The sequence below is a fragment of the Elephas maximus genome, chromosome 14 (genome assembly GCF_024166365.1).
Source record: "Elephas maximus indicus isolate mEleMax1 chromosome 14, mEleMax1 primary haplotype, whole genome shotgun sequence".
Classification (NCBI taxonomy): domain Eukaryota; kingdom Metazoa; phylum Chordata; class Mammalia; order Proboscidea; family Elephantidae; genus Elephas; species Elephas maximus.
In genome coordinates this window covers 48,095,452-48,111,508 of record NC_064832.1, presented here as the reverse complement: position 1 = coordinate 48,111,508, position 16,057 = coordinate 48,095,452, and positions in this window count along the sequence as shown.

Below are 16,057 nucleotides of genomic sequence, written 5' to 3'. Positions count from 1 at the left end.
TTAAAAAATACTAATGTGCACTCATGCTTTTGCATATGTACTGGAGAGAGAGTTTTCAGCAAAAGGAAACCCCAGCAGTCTCTGAGGTACGCATACAGTGCTCATGATCTTGAAACCCACCCCTTTTCAGCGGTCCTTTGTCTGTCAATGGCGCTACTTCTTTCCCAGCTCCAGAGTTCGCTGCCTTGAGATAATGTCTGACTTTCCTCTCCTCCCTATACGGTCAATAATTCAACAAATGTTGATTTTTTTTTTTTTAATATAAAGCATCTCCAGCATTTGTGCCTCATTTCTCTTTCAACTGTCAGCGTTCGAGCCCAGACTCACATATTGAATTGCTTTGATAGTTTCTTGATTAGTTTTCTCTTCTGCCTTTTCCCTCTCATCTGTCTTCCATCCAAATGACATAGTACAATTTCTAAATTATTTTCATCATGCTATTTCCCTGAGCAAAACTTTCTATGGTTGTCCTGGCATATTTTTTTTTTTTTTTTACCAGCTGACCCTGTTTGTTCATTCAACATATATTTATTGAGAGTAGACTATGTGGTGAGCACTTTTGTCTCCTAGAACACCAAGCTCCTTACGGGATTTCATTTTCTGCTTGGAGATTTGTGAAAACATTCCAGAAAAGTTAAACAACAGAGCTGGGTAAAAATTTAAGAGTTACTACCATGTACTGTGTTACTGTGTGATAAATATGTGTATGTATACTTGTATATAAATATATTTGATATATTTTACACATCGACTGGCAATAATGATGTTTTATAGAGCATTGCACTTATTTCAGTTTTTAGTGCACATATACATATGCTTTCTTTTAATCCACACTAACAATAATTAGAAATAGAGGGAAATTGATGTTAAAAAAAATGTACATTGTACAAAATATATTTGTACACTATTTTTTTTTTTATAGGCTTGGGAGATAGAGGCAAATTCAAATATGCCAGATTCATGGATCATTAGTTTGTCTGTTAAAGCAAATGTTATGGAAATATTATTTTTCACTATTACAAGTATAAATATTGTAGAATGTGTCCAACACACCCCACTAGATACTGCGGTGGAAGCAATGTTATGAGCTCCTGCATTTCCTAAATTACCTCATCTCCCTGCAGTGAGACTGGGCCACGTGACTGAGTTCTGACCTAGACATGTGGGTAGAACTAAGACAACCTCTTTCGGAGCTGTCTTTTACACTTGCCATTATTCCCCAGCCTCATCTTTACTTGTTGAGCTGTCTTCGAGGCCTCTTGTTTCTGATGACCTAGCTAACAATACAGAGGAGGATTGCCTGATCTGCTTTACATTTTCCATGTGCAAGAAATCAGCTGTATTTTGTTAAGTCGCTGAAATCTCTCTCTCTCTTTTTTTTTTTTTTTGGTCACTGCAACATCCTGACTAATGCAGGCATGCTCTGTATTGCATGAAGATTCTAATGCTAGCTGCAATACTACCATTTTATTTATCTTCAATAAAGCAGTATAGAAACAAGCAAAAGTTCCATTAAAATAAGGCTAATTTTTTTATCTATTCTAAGTGTACATAAAAAAAACATACACATATATATATACATGTATAGTTACATGTAACTATGCATATTTATACATGTATCTATGCATACACATATATTATAAATTTACATACTTACATATGCATATAGACCCCTGGTGGTGTAGTGGTTAAGTATTTAGTTGTTAATCAAAAGGTTGGCAGTTCGAATCTACCAACCTCTCCTTGGAAACCCTGTGGGGCAGTTGTACTGTGTCCTGTATGGCTGCTATGAGTTGGAATGGAGTCGATGGCAATGGGGTTATATATGCATATGTATATGAACCTGGTGGTGCAGTGGTTAAAGCACCAAATGGTTGATGGTTCAAAGACCCCATTAGTAGCTCCGCAGGAGAAAGAAATGGTAGTGTGCTTTTGTACAGATTACAACCATGGAAACTTTATGGACCAGTTCAGCTCCATCCTACAGTGTTGCTCTGAGTCCAAATCAGCTCAAGGGCAGTGAGCTTGTGTTTTTTTTTTTTTTGGATATACATGTATTTACAAAAACATGTATTTACAAAAACAAATATAAACTTCAAAGCCCATATGTTATGGACTGAATCATGTCCCCCAAAAATGTGTATCAACTAGGCTAGGCTATGATTTCCAGTATTGTGTGGTTGTGCACCATTTTGTGATCAGATGCAATTATCTTATGTGATTATCCTATGTGTTGTAAATCCTAACCTCTATGATGTTAATGAGGCAGGATTAGAGGCAGTTACCTTAATGAGGCAGGACTCAAGCTACAGGATTTTGTTGTACCTTGAGCCAATTTCTTTTGAAATATAAAAGAGAGAATCCAGCAGAGAGGAGAGGGACCTCATACTACCAAGAAAGAAGAGCCAGGAGTGAGTTCGTCCTTTGGACCTGGGATCACTTCACTGCACTGAGAAGTTATTAATGAGCCTTCCTCCAATCTTTGTTTTTTTTCCTCCAATCTTGATGCCCTGATCTTCATAGGGTCCAGCTTCTTGGCTTATTTGCTAACTATACAGATTGAATAGGTATGGTGAAACGATACAACCCTGACGCACACCATTCCTGCCCCTTGTTCTGTCCAAATAACTGCCTCGTGATCTATGTACAGGGTCCTCATGAGCACAATTAAATGTTCTGGAATTCCCATTCTTCCCAATGTTACCCATAATTTGTTATGATGCTCATAGTCGAATCCTTTTGCATAGTCAATAAAACAGGTAAACATCTTTCTGGTATTTTCTACTTTCAGCCAGAATCCATCTGACATCAGCAATGATATCCCTGGATCCACGTCCTCTTCTGAATCCAGCTTGAATTTCTGGCAGTTCCCTGTTGGTATCCTGATGCAGCCACATTTGAATGATCTTCAGCAATATTTTATGTACGTGTGATATTAATGATATTGTTCTATAATTTCCACATTCAGTTGGATCACCTTTCATGGGAATAGGCATAAATATGGTTCTCTTCCAGTTGGCTGGCCAGGTACCTGTCCTCCAAATTTCTTGGCATAGACAAGTGAGCACTTCCAGCTCTGCATCCAATTGTTGAAACATCTCAATTGATACTCCGTCAGTTCCTGGACCCTTGTTTTTCACCAATGCCTTCAGTGCAGCTTAGACTTCTTCCTTTGGTACCATTGGTTCCTGATCATATGCTGCCTCTTAAAATGGTTGAAAGCCTACCAATTCTTTTTGGTATAATGATTCTGTATATTCCTTCCGTCTTCTTTTGATGCTTCCTACATTATTTAATATTTTCCCCCATAGAATCCTTCACTATTGCAACTCAAGGCTTGCATTTTTTCTTTAGTTCTTTCAGTTTGAGAAAGGCCAAGCCTGTACTTTGGCTCTCGTGGACTTGTTCTAATTTTCTTCAGTTTCAACTTGAATTTGCATATGAACAATTGATGTTCTGTTCCACAGTCAGCCCCTGGGCTTGTTCTGACTGATGATATTGAGCTTCTCCATGGTCTCTTTTTACAGATGTAGTTAATATTAACTATATCTACCCCACCCCTCAAATTTGTCTACCTTTTCGTTTAATGCTAAAACCCAAAAATAGACCTTCACTGCCTCCCATGTCTATGGTACATATTGCCCAATGATCCTTTGGCTTGTTCTACCCAATATTGAATATTCATGCCAATTTAAATTTTCTAAAGTACAATTACAATTGCTCATTCAAAATTCTCAGGGCCATCTCAAAATCTACAGGTAAAGCCCACAATTTTTACTTTGCCTGGTATTTGCAGCTCTCTACCATGTCGTTTTTTGTGGAGGGACCATGTAGTTTCTCTCCATCTTCTCTCCCACAGCTCCTACCCCCACATAATTCTTTCTCTCCACACTGGACAGTTTACCATTCACTCTCATGCCACCTTAGCATAATGGAAACATTGTGAAAATCTGCTGCAGCCATCTGACTTTCATGTGTTAAACTTTTCTTTATTAAAACTCAACTCAGAAATCATTTCCTAGACTCCATCTTTACTGTACTGTCCTTTTCCCGCCTATGCTGGAAACCATCTCTCCTCTATGGCATCCTTTGGGGAATTACACAAGATTATGTTTTTTCCATTGCATTCCAGCTATAGGCTCACTGGTCTCTTTTCCTTTTCATAAAGGATACTTTTTCAGATTCACCTTTGTATCTCCCAGAGAGCTTAGTAAATGTCTACTTTTCAGCAATTACAAAACCCATTGCCTTCACATCATTTCTGACTCATGGAGGCCTCATGAGTCTACAGAGTAGAACTGCTTCATAGAGTTTTCTTGGCTGTAATTTTTATGGAAGCGTATCATTAGGTGTTTCTTTTGTGGCACTGCTCTGTTTGAAGCGCCAATCTTTAGTGTTGTTGTTGTTAGGTGCCATTGAGTCAGTTCCGATTCATATTAGGTGCAGTAGAGTCAGTTCAGATTCATAGCAACCCTATGTATAATGAAATAAAACACAGCCAGGTCCAGTGCCATCCTCATAATTGTTGTTATGCTTGCGCCCGATGTTATGCTTGAGCCTGTGTCAATCCATCTTCTTGAAGGTCTTCCTCTTTTTCACTGACCCTCCACTTTACCAAGCATGATGCCCTTCTGCAGGGACTGGTCCCTCCTGGTAACATGTGCAAAGTAATGGGAGATGAAGTCTTGCTCCTCTTGCCATCCTCCCTTCTATGGAGCATTCTGGTATTACTTCTTTCAATACACATTTTTTCATTCTTCTGGCAGTCTGTGGTATATTCAATATTGTTTTCCAACACTGTAATTAAAAGGTGTCAATTTTTGTTCTGCCTTTCATTCATTCATCATTCAGTAGTCAAGCACAAATAGCTTGCTTTCCATGTTCTAGATTAATTAAAGTTCTTAAGATTTTGAATCAGGCATACAGAATCTAAAAAAAAAAAAAAAACAAAGAAATTTAAAAAATAGATTTGGAATGAAATGCATATGAATATATCTTAAGTGCAGAATATCCAAGAGTTTAAGTATTTCTCATGATTTAAGATGACCACATATGTAAGATGATCATGAGGAATCCAAAAAGCAGATTATCAATTATGACTTTTTTAAAAAATTTTAATTATGCTTTAAGAGCAAGTTTATAAATCGAGTCAGTTTTTCATACAAAAATTTATATACACCTTGCTATATACTCCTAATTGCTCTCCTCCTAATGAGACAGCACACTCCTTCCATCAACTCTCTATTTTCGTATACATTTGGCCAGTTTCTGGGCCCCTTTGCCTTTTCATCTCCCCTCCAGACAGGAGATGCCAACATAGTCTCATGTGTCTACTTGATCAAAGAAGCTCACTCTTCATCAGTATCATTTTCTATCACATAGTCCAGTCCATTCCCTGTCTGAAGAGTTGGCTTTGGGAATGGTTCCCGTCTTGGGCTAACAGAAGGTCTGGGGACCATAACCACAGGGGTCATTCTAGTCTCAGTCAGACCATTAAGTCTGGTCTTTTTATGAGAATTTGGGGTCTGTATCCCACTGCTTTCCTGCTCCCTCAGGGGTTCTCTGTTGTGTTCCCTGTCAGGGCAGTCATCGGTTGTAGCCAGGCACCATCTAGTTCTTCTGGTCTCAGGTTGATGTAGTCTCTAGTTTATGAGGTCCTTTCCATCTCTTGGGCTCTTAATTACCTTGTGTCTTTGGTGTTCTTCATTCTCCTTTGCTCCAGGTGGGTTGAGACCCATTGATGCATCTTAGATAGCCACTTGCTAGTGTTTAAGGCCACAGACATTGCTCTCCAAAGTGGGATGCAGAATGTTTTCTTAATAGATTTTATTATGCCAATTGACTTAGATGTTCCCTGAAACCATGGTTCCCAAACCCCTGACCCTGCTACACTGGCCTTTGAAGAATTCAGTTTATTCAGGAAACTTCTTTGCTTTTGGTTTAGTCCACTTGTGCTGACCGTGCCTGTATTGTATGTTGTCTTTCCTGTCACCTAAAGTAACTTTTTATCTAATTAGTGTATACCACTCTCATACTCTCCCTCCCTCCCCACTCTCGTAATCTTCAAAGAATATTTTCTTCTCTGTTTAAACTATTCCTCGAGCTCTTATAATAGTGGTCTTATACAATATTTGTCCTTTTGCAACTAATTTCACTCAGCATAATGCCTTCCAGATTCTTCCATGTTATGAAATGTTTCACAGATTCATCACTGTTCTTTAGAGATGCATAGTATTCCATTGCGTGAATATACCATAATTTATTTATCCATTCATTCGTTGATATGCACCTTGTTGCCTCCATCTTTTTGCTGTTGTAAACAGTGCTGCAATGAACATGGGTGTGCATATATCTGTTTGTGTAATGGCTCTTATTTCTCTAGGATATATTCCAAGGCATGGAATTGCTGAATTGTATGGCAATTTTTCCCCCACGTGTCTGTCCATTTGTTGTACTGTAAGGCCTTGCCTGTTGCTGTGATGCTGGAAGCTATGCCACCGATATTCAGTTACCAGCAGCGTCACCTATGGAGGACAGGTTTCAGCTGAGCTTCCAGACTAAGACACACTAGGAAGAAGGACCCGGCAGTCTACTTCTGAAAAGCATTAGCCAGTGAAAACCTTATGAATAGCAGCAGAACATTTTCTGATATAGTGCTGGAAGATGAGCCCCCAGGTTGGAAGGCACTCAAAAGATGAAGAGCTGCCTCTCCAAAGTAGAGTTGACCTTAAGGAAGTGGATGGAGTAAAGCTTTTGGAACCTTCATTTGCTGATGTGGCATGACTCAAAATGAGAAAAAAACAGCTGCAAACATCCATTAATAATCGGAACCTGGAATGTACAAAGTATGAATCTAGGAAAATTGGAAATCATGAAAAATGAAATGGAATGCATAAACATCAATATCCTTGGCATTAGTGAGCTGAAATGGACCAGTATTGGCCATTTGGAATCACACAATCATATAGTCTACTATGTTGAGAATGACAACTTGAAGATGAATGGTGTTGCATTTGTCATCAAAAAGAACGTTTCAAGATCTATCCTGAAGTACAATGCTGTCAGTGATAGGATAATATCCATATGCCTACAAGGAAGACCAGTTAATACAACTATTATTCAAATTTATGCACCAACCACTAGGGCCAAAGATGAAGAAATAGAAGATTTTTTTATCAGCTGTTACAGTCTGAAATTGATCGGACATGCAATCAAGATGCATTGATAATTACTGACGATTGGAATGCAAAAGTTGGAAACAAAGAAGGATCAGTAGTTGGAAAATATGGCCTTGGTGATAGAAACAATGCCAGAGGTGTAATGATAGAGTTTTGCAAGACCAACAACTTCTTCATTGCAAATACCTTCTTTTACCAACATAAACAGCGACTATACACATTGACCTCACCAGATGGAACACACAGAAATCAAACTGACTACATCTGTGGAAAGAGACGATTGAAAAGCTCAATATCATCAGTCAGAAAAAGGCCAGGGGCCGGCTGTGGAACAGACTATCAATTGCTCATATGCAAGTTCAAGCTGAAACTGAAAAAAATCAGAGCAAGTCCATGAGAGCCGGATATAAATTTGAGTACATCCCATCTGAATTTAGAGACAATCTGAAGAATATATTTGATGCATTGAACACGAGTGACCGAAGACCAAACGAGTTGTGGAATGACATCAAGGATTTCATCTATGAAGAAAGTAAGAGGTCATTGAAAAGACAGGAAGGAAAGAAAAGACCAAGATGGATGTCAGAGGAGACTCTGAAACTTGCTCAATGTTATGGATGACATTGTGAAGAATGGAAATTCCAGAACACTTAATTGTGCTCATGAGGAAACTTTACATAGGTTAAGAGGCAGTTGTTCAGACAGAACAAGGGGATACTGATTGGTTTAAAGTCAGAAAAGGTGTGCGTCAGGGTAGTATTCTTTCACCATACCTATTCAATCTGTATGCTGAGCAAATAATCCGAGAAGCTGGACTATTTGAAGAAGAACAGGGCATCAGGATTGGAGGAAGACTCATCAAAAACCTGCATTATGCAGATGACACACCTTGCTTGCTGAAAGTGAAGAGGACTTGAATCACTTACTAATGAAGATCAAAGACCACAGCCTTCAGTATGGATTGCACCTCAACATAAAGAAAACAAAAATCCTCACAACTGGACCAATGAGCAACATCATGATAAACGGAGAAAAGATTGAAGTTGTTGAGGATTTCATTTTACTTGGACCCACAATCAACAGCCATGGAAGCAGCAGTCAAGAAATCAAAAGATGCATTGCATTGGGCAAATCTGCTGCAAAGGACCTCTTCAAAGTGTTGAAGAGCAAAGATGTCACCCTGAAGACTAAGGTGCTCCTGACCCAAGCCATGGTATTTTCAATCACATCATATGCATGTGAAAGCTGTACAATGAGTAAGGAAGACCAAAGAAGAATTTACGCCTTTGAATTGTGATGTTGGTGAAGAATATTGAATATACCATGGACTGCCAAAAGAACGAACAAATCTGTCTTAAAAGAAGTACAACCAGAATGCTCTTTAGATGCAAGGATGGCGAGACTTCATCTTACATACTTTGGACATGTTGTCAGGAGGGATTAGTCCCTGGAGAAAGACATCATGCTTGGTAGAGTACACGGTCAGTGGAAAAGAAGAAGACCTTCAACAAGGTGGATTGACACAGTGGCTGCAACAATGAGCTCAAGCATAACAATGATTGTAAGGATGGCTCAGCATTGGGCAGTGTTTTGTTCTGTTGTGCATAGAGTTGCTATGAGTCAGAGCCGACTCGAGGGCAGGTAACAACAACAGCAACATGGCAGTTCCATTTCTGGCTTTTTAAGGAAGTATCAAATCTATTTCCAAAGTTGTTGAACTATTTTACATTCCCACCAGCAGTGCAGAAGTCCCAGTCTCTCCACAACTTCTCCAACATTTATTATTGTGTTTTTTTTTTTTTTTTGGATTAATACCAGCCTTGTTGGAGTGAGATGGAATCTCACTGTAATTTCGATTTGCATTTCTCTAATGGCTAATGATTGAGAACATTTCCTCATGTATCTGTTAGCTTCCTGAATGTCTTCTTTAGTGAAGTGCCTGTTCATATCCTTTGCTCATTTTTTAATTGGGTATTTGTCATTTTATAGTTGAATTTTTACAGTATCATGTAGATTTTAGAGATCAGATGCTGATCAGAAATGTCATAGCTAAAAACTTTTTCCAGGTCTGTAGGTAATCTTTTTACTCTTTTGGTGAAGTCTTTGGATGAGCATAGATGTTTGATTTTAAGGAGTTCCCAGTCATCTAGTTTCTCTTCTGCACTGTTACTAATGTTTTTTATACTGTTTATGCCATGTGTAAGGGCTCCTAGCTTTGTCCCTATTTTTTCTTCCATGACCTTTAGTGTTTTAGATTTTACATTTAGGTTTGATCCATTTAGAGTTAGTTTTTTTGCATGGTGTGAGGTATGGGTCTTGTTTCATTTCTTTGCAGATGGATATCCAGTTATGCCAGCACCATTTATTGAACAGACTACCTTTTCCCTATTTAACTGACTTTGGGCCTTTGTCAAATATCAACTGCTCATATGTGGATGGATTTATGTCTGTATTCTCAATTCTGTTCCATTGGTCTATGTATCTGTTGTTGTACCAGTACCAGGCTGTTTTGACTACTGTGGTGGTATAATAGGTTCTAAAATCAGGTAGAGTGAGACCTCCCACTTTGATCATCTCTTTCAGTAATCCTTTACTTACCCGGGGCCTTTTTCCCTTCCAAATGAAGTAGGTAATTTGTTTCTCCATCTCATTAAAGCATGTCATTGGAATTTGAATCAGAATTGCATTGTATCTATAGATGGCTTTTGGTGAAATAGATATTTTTAGATGGTTAAGTCTTCCTGTCCATGAGCAAGGTATGTTTTTCCATTTGTGCTGATCTCTTCTGGTTTCTTGCAGTAGTGTCTCTTAGTTTTCTTTGTATAAGTCTTTTACATCTCTGGTAAGATTTATTCCTAAGTATTTTATCTTCTTGGGGGCTACTGTAAATGGCATTGATTTGGTGATTTCCCCTTTGATTTTTTTTGTTGGTGTAGAAGACTCCAAATCATTTTTGTATGTTTATCTTGTATCCTGATACTCTTCAGAACTCTTCTATTAGTTTCAGCAGGTTTCTTGGGGATTCTTTAGGGTTTCTGTGTATAAGATCATGTCATCTGCAAATAGAGATACTTTTACTTCATCCTTGCCAATCTGAATGCCCTTTATTTCTTTACCTAGCCTAATTGCTCTGGCTAGGACCTCCAGCACAATGTTGAATAGAAGTGGTGATAAAGGGCATCCTTGTCTGGTTCCCGATCTCAAGGGGAATGCTTTCAGACTCTCTCTATTGAGGATGATGTTGGCTGTAGATTTTGTATAAATGCCCTTTATTATGTTCAGGAATTTTCCTTCAATTCCTATTTTGGTGAGAGTTTTTATCATAAATGGGTGTTGGACTTTGTCAAATGCCTTTTCTGCATCAATTGATAAGATCATGTGGTTTTTGTCTTTTGTTTCATTTATGTGATGGATTACATTAATGGTTTTTCTGATATTAAACCAGCCTTGCATACCTGGTATGAATCCCACTTGGTCATGGTGAATTATTTTTTTTGATATGTTGTTGAATTCTATTGGCTAGGGTTTTGTTGAGGATTTTTGCATCTAAGTTCATGAGGGATATAGGTGTGTAATTTTCTTTTTCTATGGAGTCTTTACCTGGTTTTGGTATCAGGGATATGGTGGCTTCATAGAATAAGTTTGGGAGTATTCCATCCTTTTCTATGCTCTGCCATACCTTTAGTAGTAGTGGTGTTAAGTCTTCTTTGAAAGGTTGATAGAACTCTGCCGTAAAGCTATCAGGGCCAGGGCTTTCTTTTTGTTGGGAGTTTTTTTTTTTATTACATTTTCAATCTCTTCTTTTGTTATGGGTCTATTTAGTTGTTCTACCTCTGTTTGTGTTAGTTTAGGTAGGTAGTGTGTTTCTAGGAAATCATCCATTTCTTCTAGGTTTACAAACTTGTTAGAGTGTAATTTTTCATAGTAATCTGATATGATTGTTTTTAATTTCAGTTCAGTCTGTTGTGATGTCACCCATCTCATTTCTTATTTGTGTTATTTGCTTCCTGTCCTGTTTTTCTTTTGTCTGTTTGGCCAATGTTTCATCAATTTTGTTAATTTTTTCAAAGAACCACTTTTGGTTTTGTTAACCCTTTCAATTGTTTTTCTGTTATCTATTTCATTTAATTCTGCTCCAATTTTTATTATTTGCTTTCTTCTGGTGCTTCAGGGTTTCTTTTGTTGTTCTCTTTCCATTTGTTCAAGTTGTCAGGATAATTCTTTGATTTTGGCCCTTTCTTCTCTTTGTATGTGTGCACTTACTGATATAAATTGACCTCTGAGCACTGCTTTCACTGTGTCCCAAAGGTTCTGATAGGAAGTGTTTTCATTCTTATTGGATTCTATGAATTTCTTTATTCCATCCTTCATGTCTTCTATGACCCAGTCACTTTTGAGCAGGGTATTGTCCAGCTTTCAAGTGTTTGATTTCTTTCTTTCCTCTGCTTTTTCTTTTATTGATTTCTACTTTTATAGCCTTATGGTCACAGAAGATGGTTTGTAATATTTCGATGTTTTAGATTCTGCTAAGGCTTGCATTATGACCTGATATGTGATCTATTCTAGAGAACGTTCCATGTGCACTACAAAAGAAAGTATACTTGGCTGCTGTTTGGTGGAGTGTTCTGTATATGTTTATGAGATCAAGTTGATTGATTTTGGCATTTAAATCTTCTGTGTCTTTATTGAGCTTCTTTCTGGATGTCCTCTTCTTCACTGAAAGTAGTACTTTGAAGTCTCCTACTATAATTGTGGAGCTGTCTATCTCACTTTTCAATGCTGTTGGAGTTCGTTTTATGTATCTTGCAGCCCTGTCATTGGGTGCATAAATATTTAATATGGTTGTATCCTTTTGGTATATTGTCTCTTTAATCATTATATAGTGTCCTTCGTTGTCCTTTGTGGTGGATTTAACTTTAAAGTCTATTTTGTCAGAAATTAATATTGCCAATCCTGCTCTTTTTTGATTGTTGTTTGCTTGATATATGTTTTTCCATCCTTTGCGTTTTAGTTTGTTTGTGTCTCTAAGTCTAAGATGTGTCTCTTGTAGACAACATGTAGATGGATTGTGTGTGTGTTTTTTTAATCCATTCTGCCACTCTCTCTTTATTGGTGCATTTAGTCCATTTACATTCAGCATAATTATAGATAAGGTATGACTTTACTGCTGTCATTTTGATGTCTTCTTTTGTGTGTTGTTGACAGTTTCTTTTTCCTACTTAATTTTTTGAGCTGAGTAGTTTATGTTTGTATATTGTTTTTTCCTCTTATTCGTCATTGCTGATTTTGTTTCTACTGAGTATTTCTTTTTGTCTTTTATTTTCATGTGTAGGATAGTTAGTCTTCTTTGTGGTTACCTTAATATTTCCCCTATTTTTCTAAGTTTAAACCTAACTTTTATTTGTTTATATTGCCTTTTCTTCCTCTCCATTTGAAAGGTCTATGGCTACATTTCTTAGTCCCTCTTTATTGTTTTAATTTTGTCTTCTTTTGCATAATAACATCACTGTTTCTTTCTTGTGAGCATTTTTTTTATCTTGATTTATTTTTGTGATTTCCACATCTGGGTTGACATTTGATTGCTCTGCCCTGTGTTCTAGTCTTGGGTTGATATTTGATATTATTGATCGTCTAACCAAAGAACTCCCTTTATTATTTTTTTGTAGTTTTGGTTTGGTTTTTACAAATTCCCTAAAGTTCTGTTTATCTGGAAATGTCCTATTTTCACCTTCATATTTGAGAGACAGTTTTGCTGCATATATGATTCCTGGCAGGCAAATTTTTCCTTTAGTTCTTTGTATAAGTCACCCCATTGCCTTCTTGCCTGCATGGTTTCTGCCAAAGAGTCCTAGGTAATCTTTAAATTCTCTCTTTATCCTTGGTTTTGGCAAGTTTGATTATAATATATCTTGGTGACTTTCTTTTAGAATCTACCTTATGTGGAGTTTGATGAGCATTTTGGATAGATATCTTCTCATCTTTCACAACATCAGGGAAGTTTTCTGCCAAAAAATATTCAACAATTCTCTCTGTATTTTCTGTTCTCCCTCCCTGTTCTGGTACTCCAATCACTCCTAGGCTCCTTCTCTTGATAGCGTCTCACATGATTCTTAAGTTTTCTTCATTTTTTTAAATGCTTTTATCTGATTTTTCTTCAAATATATTGGTGCCAAGTGATTTATCTTCAAGTTCACCAATTCTGCCTTCCACCTGCTCAGTTCTGCTCCTCTAACTTTCTATTGAGTTATCTACACCTGTAATTTTATTGTTAATCTTCTGAATTTCTGATTGCTGTCTCTCTATGAATTCTTACAGCTTATTAAATTTTTCATTCTGTTCTTGAGTAACCTTTTTGATTTCTTTAACTCCTTTATCTGTGTGTTCCTTGACTTGGTCTGTGTATTGCCTATTCTCCTTTCTAATTTCATTCCTGATGTCTTGAAGTGTTCTGTATACTAATCCTTTGAATTCTGCATTCAGCAATTCCAGGAAGGCATCTTCATCCAGAAGATCTGTTGATTCTTTGTTTTGAAAGCTTGTTGAGTCAATCATGGCCTGTTTCTTTATGTGACTTGATATTGACTGTTGTCTCTGATCCATCTATAAGTTATTGCATTAGTTTATTTTGTTTGCTTACTTTATCCTAGCTTCTTGCTTTGTGTTGTTTTGATATGCCCAAATGGGTTGCTTGAATGAGCTAGCTTGATTATTTTTGCCTTTGAAGCTCTGACGTCCTGTCACCATATGGCTAGAGCTGTTATCAGGTATATCACTGTAGGAATCCATTCAGTTTCCTTGTATGAAATCAGCTCAGGTTTCCATGTAGCTGATATCAAGTGGGTGGTACAGGCTCTGTCCTACAGTCTTAGAGGGACAGGGGTGATTGGCATATATACCAGTATCTGATTGCAGCAGGGGGTCATGCTCTGAACAAGGCAGGGGTCTGAGAACCAACCCCAAGTGTCTCTGAGGAAAACGTGTCTCTGTTCCCTAGAGCATGCTGGTGAGTGGGTTCTGTAGCGGGACCATGGGCATCCAAAGATTTTGTTTGTAAGGACTAGGAGGTACCAGTTATCTTTAGACCCCTGTCAGGGGTGGCTGGGTGACCTGAGTGGAGCTACCAGTCCTTAGGTCCCTGATGTGGGTAATGTCAAACGTCAAACACCCACCTCTCCACTGCACAGCTGAAATGGTTGGAGTTTGCCAACAAGGACCTATTCTCCCGAAATAGGCTTACACAGGTCCATGCAGAAGGGAATGGTGCTCAAGGTCCACGGACGGTTTATACCTGGACAGAAGCCACTTCTGTCCTGAGCTCCCCCATTAATGGAGTTAGCAAATTATCTTTCCCCCCAGTTGCAAATTTTTTCCTTCCCCAAGGCCAGGAGGATGGCTCTAGGTGCTCACCAGGGTCTATCTCAGGTCCAGGGAAATCAACAGCCACTGAAGCCAGCTTGGGGGCTGGGGGAGTGGTAAAATATTCTCAAGGACTTAGCTTTTGCCAAGAGTGCTGTTCTTCGCCGGTTCTGGAGGTGTGAGTAGGCTGTGCAGCTGGCTGCTTCCACCTGAGGCAACTGCAGCCGGATTCTACTACCAGCCTGCCGTAGCCACTCCTGGGAATGGTGCCTGAGGGATCCTGATGATTCAGGTCCAGTAACTTCTCTCTGCTTCTGAGCTGTCTCTCCCTCCCCCGTCACTCAGTCCATTTTCTAATTATGCCTGAGATGTTCAGAGCTCCTAGCTTGTCATAAATATAATCATTTTACTTTTTTTTTTTCATTTTGTTGTAAAAGGGATTGCAAGAAGCATCTGGCTATTCCACCATGATGGCCCTGCCTCAATTATGACATATTTTTAGTGGCCCCCAAATACACATTAATACTTACTAAAACCAGAAGCTATCTTTAAATAATCCTTGAAGAAACTTTAAGGCACATTTTTTTCTACCTAAATGACTTGCTATTTTTAGGCACTTTATTTTATAATATTATGCCAATTATAGCAGCATTTGCATAGCATAGTCATTAAGTTCAGTGTTATCCTTACAAATGAATAAGTTGTGCCTTATAATGAATAACTTGATAATTCTTAATTTCTTTTGCATACCTGACTTATAAAGGAATCTTTAATTTAATTAACAGAAACTTTTAAATGCCTATTTAATTTTAAAATACTTTAGACTTGAATGCACTTCTTCATGAGTGTTTAAGTCCAAACTGGTGATCTTCAACTCCAGACATCCATCAAAATTTAGTCCACTGCTAACAATCCAAAAGATTAAATATATACCCAGATATCTTCCATACTAAGAAATGTATGTTCTCCTTCCATGCATGAAAGAACCAATAAAGCATAGGGTATAAATATATTAATGGTAGATGTTCTTGAATTGTATGTATAAATGACAGTGTGCACAAAAGCAACACTGCTTTCAAGCAACATTTCTTGGAATCACAGACTTACAGGAGTTTTCATTTCTAAGGAATATCAGAGGACAGTTCATTCACGCTTCATTTGATACCTCAGCCTCTGCTACAACTCATTCATACTTCCAAATGTTTGTTTACTAGTCTCTGAAATATAGAAGAATGTAAATGACTCCACTTCTTTAGACTTGTCCTGGTTGCACTTAAATTTCTGGACTTCTCGTAGAAAATTGACATTTTGGTGCCTGTGTTGACCACATCTCACACAAATTGCAAATGTAAATGAGAACATCTCATGATCAAATTCCACACAGCTTGCTGGTTTCATCCTTCAAGTGAAAAGCAATTAGCCATTCAAACCTGTGCTTTTGGCAGTGTCAGTACAATCAATGAAGGCACAACAATTTTAAACACCGTTGGTTACAGAATTTTGTGTTCTACAAGGTTATATAT